This window comes from Palaemon carinicauda, chromosome 18 (genome assembly GCF_036898095.1).
Source record: "Palaemon carinicauda isolate YSFRI2023 chromosome 18, ASM3689809v2, whole genome shotgun sequence".
NCBI lineage: Eukaryota > Metazoa > Arthropoda > Malacostraca > Decapoda > Palaemonidae > Palaemon > Palaemon carinicauda.
The window spans coordinates 51,658,580-51,664,647 of NC_090742.1; the positions used below are offsets into that span (position 1 = coordinate 51,658,580).

General features: G+C 35.7%; 1 pseudogene; it reads right to left on the reverse strand.

Annotated features, from left to right (window-relative positions):
• Positions 1-3,105: 3,105 nt before the first annotated feature.
• LOC137657291 (piggyBac transposable element-derived protein 3-like) overlaps positions 3,106-6,068 on the reverse strand; it is a 33,377-nt pseudogene continuing 30,414 nt past the window's right edge.

Here is a 6,068-nt window from a genome sequence, read left to right on the forward strand (position 1 = left end):
AAGCCCCTAGTGCTAGAGATAAGGCACCTAGAATAGAGATAAAAAAGACCCTAATACTAGAGATAAGGCACCTCAAAATAGAGGTCAAAAGCCCCTATTGCTAGAGATAAGGCACCTAAAAATATAGAGGTCATAAAGCTAAAGTTAAAGCACATAAAATAGAGGTAAAAAAGCCCCTAATGCTAGATATAAGGCACCTCAAAATTTTCAGGGAACCTTCAAAATCAGAAGACATAGCCGTAGACTTAGCATGGAGTTCTGAATGACTCCAGAACAGAATCATCCCGGAGCAGTCTTGAACGACTCCGCTCCGAGCTTCAAATGACTTCTGAAGACCTGATTGTTTTTTTTTTTTTTTTTTTTTTTTTTCAAACTAAGCATACAACACAGTGAATATTGTTAATGGCTATTTTAGGAACAGGGAGCTGACTGTGAGAATTGTGTCTTACAACTACAGGATCGACAGGAAGCTCTTTGGAACACCTTCATCTACAGCTGGTTTTGGTGGTTGCTGCAGAAGATGTCGAGCTTTGAAGAACATAATGTACGCGACTTGAATGATCCTTTGCTTGGGTTTTTGCAACGATGTCCTATAAGGAAATAAGAACGGAGACAAAATGGTTCAACTGAACGGTGAGCGACGTGTGGTTCTTCAACAGGATAGTCCCAAAATTCGACATTGAAGAAAGGACATATCCAGATCGTATTGGTAAATATATTGTGTTGCTCATCGTTTACTTTAGCATGATGACGTATGCGGAGAAAATTTATTACATTCTTGTCTATACCCATCGCCACGATGGACAAAGACATAGATGCCATTGATTTCTCTGAGGAATCTGACAAACCGAGGACATGGCACTGATATCTCTCTTGAAATGTAGAAGGAAACTGGCGAACTAAAAAAGAATACATAAAATCTCGAAGGAAATTGATGGGCTAAGGAAAGTGGAAGATGAAATATCAAAGGAAACCGACCAACTAAAGATCTTGAAAAACTAGAACAGAAAGAAGAAAACAACAACGAAGAGCCTTTAAACGAACACGTAAAATAGCCTTTAATGCAAGAGGTACTGTCCATTACCGTGAAATAGAGGTACAAAAAGCCCCTAATGCGAAAAATATGGCACCTCAAAATAGAGGTAAAAAAACCCTTAATGATAGAAATAAGAAACCTCAGAATAGAGGTAAAAACCCTTAATGCTAGAAAGAGGGAAGATGAAAAAAGCACCTAATGCTATAAATATGGCACCTAAAAATAGAGGTCAAAGAGCCTCTAATGCTAGAAGTAATGCACATCAAAATCAAGGTAAAAAAAAAAGCACCTAATGCTATATATAAGGGTCCTAAAAACAGAGGTCAAAAGCCTCTAATGCTATAAATAAGGCACCTAAAAATAGAGGTCAAAGATCCTCTAATGCTAGAAATAATGCACCTCAAAATCGAGATAAAAAATCCCCTAATGCCATAAATAAGGCAACTATAAATAGAGGTAAAAAGGCCTCTATTGCTAGAAGTAAAGCACCTCAAAATCTAGGTCAAAAAGCCCCTAATGGTATAAGTAATGCACCTAAAAATCTAGGTCAAAGAGCCTAAAATGCTATAAGTGATGCACCTCAAAATCGATGTCAAAAATCCCCTAATGATATAAATAAGGCTAATAAAAGAAAAGGTCAAAAAGCCTGTAATGCTATAAATAAGGCACCTAAAATGGGAGGTCAAAGAGCCTCTAATACTAGATGTTATGCACCTCAAAATCGATGTCAAAATGCCCATAATGCTATAAATAAGGCACCTAAAAAGAGAGGGCAAAGGTCCTCTAATGCTAGAAGTAATGCACCTTAAAATCAAGGTAAAAAAGCCCCTAATGCTATAAATAAGGCACCTAAAAGAGAAAATAAGGCACCTAAAAGAGAGGGCAAAGATCCTCTAATGCTAGAAGTAATGCACCTTAAAATCAAGGTAAAAAAGCCCCTAATGCTATAAATAAGGCACCTAAAAAGAGAGGTCAAAGAGCAACTAATGCTAGAAGTAATGAACCTTAAAATCAAAGTCTAAAAGCCCTAATGCTATAAATAAGGCACCTAAAAATAGAGATCAAAGAGCCTCTAATGCTAGAAATAATGCACCTTAACCCTCTACTGCCCAATTTTTTTTTTTTTTTTGAGAAAAAAATTTTCTCCCTTTTCAATAGTTTTATATAGCACCAATATATACTAATATAAGGTTTTTTTTATTATTTATCTTATTATTATGTAATTAGAATTAGAGGACTAATTAGTCTACTCGGGCATCAGAACAGCCAATCCACCCCATAGCTTTAGCAGTAAAATTCTAAAAACATAGGTTATTAACAAACTACTTGTTTTCAATTTTCTTAATATTTCATTGTAGAATGTTTATACCGGATTTAAGTGCATGAATAACAAAAACTAGCTGCTTACTTATCAATATTTTAGGCAAAAGATTTAATTATCAATTAGTAATTTAGTGGTTAAAATTTTTGCCTTGTAATTTTCCTTGAAATCAGAATGCAATTGAATAATTAAGAATAATATGACAATAATTTCAATGATATATACTGGTTAATTTTTTTAATTACTTCTGCTTTGAATGGAACACTGATAAAAGATATAAAACTCCATATCATCTCATTTCCTACTAATGGTGCATGAAATTTTAGGAAACAGCTGTTATTCTTATTGAGACACAAGTTCACTTTACATTTCGTGCACAGAATATTTGTTTTTCCTTTGCATCCTGGATTCTTGCAAATCCTCCTTATATCATCAACACATGGGAAATGTCCTACAAGGTCAGATCGAATAGATTTATCAGGAATTGCCTGTGCAGGTCGTCCTATCTTCCGTTTTTTACTTTTACCCTCCAGGCTTGATGGTCTATCTCTTTTTAGGTTTCCTGAGGACTTTCCTCTTTTCATGAAAGCAAATGCAACTTTTAGTTTGAAGACTGCAAGGGGAAGGATATCTGGCTTTGGTATATGAAGATTTTTAGCATCTCGTCGATATAGTAGCCAGCTATTTACTATTACCATATCAATCATGTGGAAAATAAGGCGATGGTAGTATTTCTTGGACCTTATAGTTATCCTGTATAAGGAAATGAGGCAGTCTGCCAAGTCAACTCCCCCATTGACTTGTTATACTGCAAAATAATGTCTGGGCAGTTTATATCAATCCTACACTTGAGTTTTCTGTCATACCTGGAGACCTTACTGACGGGATTGGCTTTTGCGAAAGTTGACACAATGTTCACAATTTTAGTATCGTACCACTTGACATAGGTAACCTCACATCCTTCACCTGTACTTCTTAGCTCTTCATACGAACCTCTACCTTTTTTCATTAAAGCTTTCTCAGCATCCTTCGAATTCTTTATTCCTGGCAAGCGAGGAACACGCACTGTTCCACAACACCAAATACCCCGTGTAGACAGGTGCTGCATTAGTGGCATAGAGGTAAACCAATTATCAAAGAATAAAAGAGGGTTGCAGTTTGTAGGGATTACTTGAGCCAAATGTAACACACTATTGGCACTAGCACCAAGGTCAGGAACATTTGGGTCATCGACTGGATCAATTTTCCCAGTATATGGCATAAAATCATAGGTCATATCCTGACTGTCTGCAAGAAACTTATACCCATAATTATGGGGTTTACTAGGTATATACTGTTTGAATCTGCTATCTCCCTTGAAAGGAGCAAGCTGTTCATCAATGCAAAGATTTTGAGTCATTGGGATTTGCTGAAACTTGATACTCAGTTTATCAACAAGGGGACGGACTTTGAATAATTTGTCCCTGTTTCCTCTTTGATTTGAATCGAGGATCGAATTATCAACCATATGAAATTTGGATTTTATTTCCTCCCATCTGTTACGACTCATAACATCTGCAGCAATTTCTCTAAGAGGACCCAGCTGGGTTGACCAATGCATTCTAATATTAGGAAGTTTACTTACTTATTGAAAAATAGATACTCAAACCCAACCATTGTTCTAGTTCATTACGGTCAACATTTAGAGGTTTGTTTGGATTTTTTTGAATTGCATAGAGATTTGACTGTGCTACAATAGTGTCCATAATGTCATCATCAAGGAAGTCACACACATACTGGAATGGCTGCCGTAGGTCATCATTGAATATCGGATCTTGGCCAAGATAATCATGTGATGAAGATACCTCAGAATCAGCTACCTTCCATGGAGTAGAAGAAAGTTTTGATTTACTTCTTACTTTCCTGGTAGAGGCTCCTGATGACAATGTTCCTGGTGTTTCTGAAGCGGCACTTATTTCCAGTACAACAGTCTCATTTTCATCACAGGAATGAGGCGTATCCTCATTTCCGGCATCAAATGTGGATCTATCTTCAAGCGCTGGAGCTTCACCCTCTTCATATAAAAATGAATTAAGAATTAATTGAAGATGAATTGAAAACTATGTTCCCTCTTCCCCAGTATAGTCAACATACCCTTTATTTTACAGTAGGCTTAACGAGTTATCAATAATTTCAGGTACCGATTATTTTTTTTAATAACAAAGCATTTCAAAGATAAAAAAAAAAAAAGTACTCTTTAGAACAATCATACCAGTCTCTATATCTTGATGAAAGTCTTCCGATGTAATAGGTAGTTCATCATTATCATCAGGTTCCTCTTCACTTAGTACTTCATCTAGCTCAATTTCCTGAATGCATTCTAAATTTCTGGTAGCTAATTTGTGCAGCCTTCTTCCATAGAAAATAGATTTTGGAATATCTAGACAAAGAGGTAATTTAGATAGTCATAAGAAGTGATAATAGTGATGATGGTTGTTATGTAGTAGTAGGTGAGGTGGTGGTGTTAGATATTGCTTTAGCAATGGTGATAGTGGTGGTAAGATGATGGCAATGATGTAAAATAATTATAAGTGTACATAACAATCTGTATATTTGAGAATATAAAATTATATATTGAAAGAAAACAAGGTATTTCTCTGCCATGCCCAGTTGGACTAATTAGGCCTATAATTATCAACACTTCATGTTCCCAACTGTACTAAAACGTCCACTAATTAAAAACAATAATAAAACACAAAGCAAATTGTATTTATATATTACATTGCTCTCATATGTGAGAAAATTTACACCTTCATCAAGAAATAAATTTGAAGTACCTCTACTTACTTTGTATTTCATCCATTTTGAGCAAAATGTTATGGAGTATGGAGGATAAAATCAACACATCCTCACCCTCCGAAAGATTGTTTATTACTGGTGCTGATGTTGGTAATAATGGGAGTAGTCAGTGAGGAGGAAGAACTAGTAAGAGGACGAATTAGTCAATGTGGGCAGACAAAGTTACCAACCTTAAATAACAGCATTACACTTGTATTTTAATTGGCAGACTAATTCGTCCGCTTGGGCAGTAGAGGGAAGATGAAAATAGAGGTAAAAAAAAAAACCCTAATGCTATAAATAAGGCACCTAAAAATACAAGTCAAATATCCTCTAATGCTAGAAGTAAAGCACCTCAAAATGGAGATCACAAAGCCACTGATGCTATGTATAGGGCTCCTAAAAATCAAGGTAAAAAACCGCTAATGCTATAAATAAGGCACCTGAAATAGAGGTCAAAGAGCCTCTAATGCTAGAAGTAATGCACCTCAAAATCGAGGAAAAAAAGCCCCTAATGCTATAAATAAGGCACCTAAAATATAGAGGACAAAGAGCCTCTAATGCTAGAGGCAATGCACCTCAAAATAGAGGTTAAAAAGTTTTAATGCTATGTATAAGGCTCCTACAAATGAGGTTAAAGAGCCTCTAATGCTAGAAGTAATGCACCTCAAAATCGAGGTCTAAAAGCCCTTAATAGTATATATAAGGCTCTTGAAAATAGAAATAGAGGTAAAAAGGTCCCTAATGCTATAGATAAGGCACCTAAAAATAGAGGTCAAAGAGGCTCTAATGCTAGAAGTAATGCACCTCAAAATCGAGGTAAAAATCCCCTAATGTTAGAGATAAGACACATCAAAATAGAGTTAGAAAAGCCCCTAATGCTAGAGATAAGAC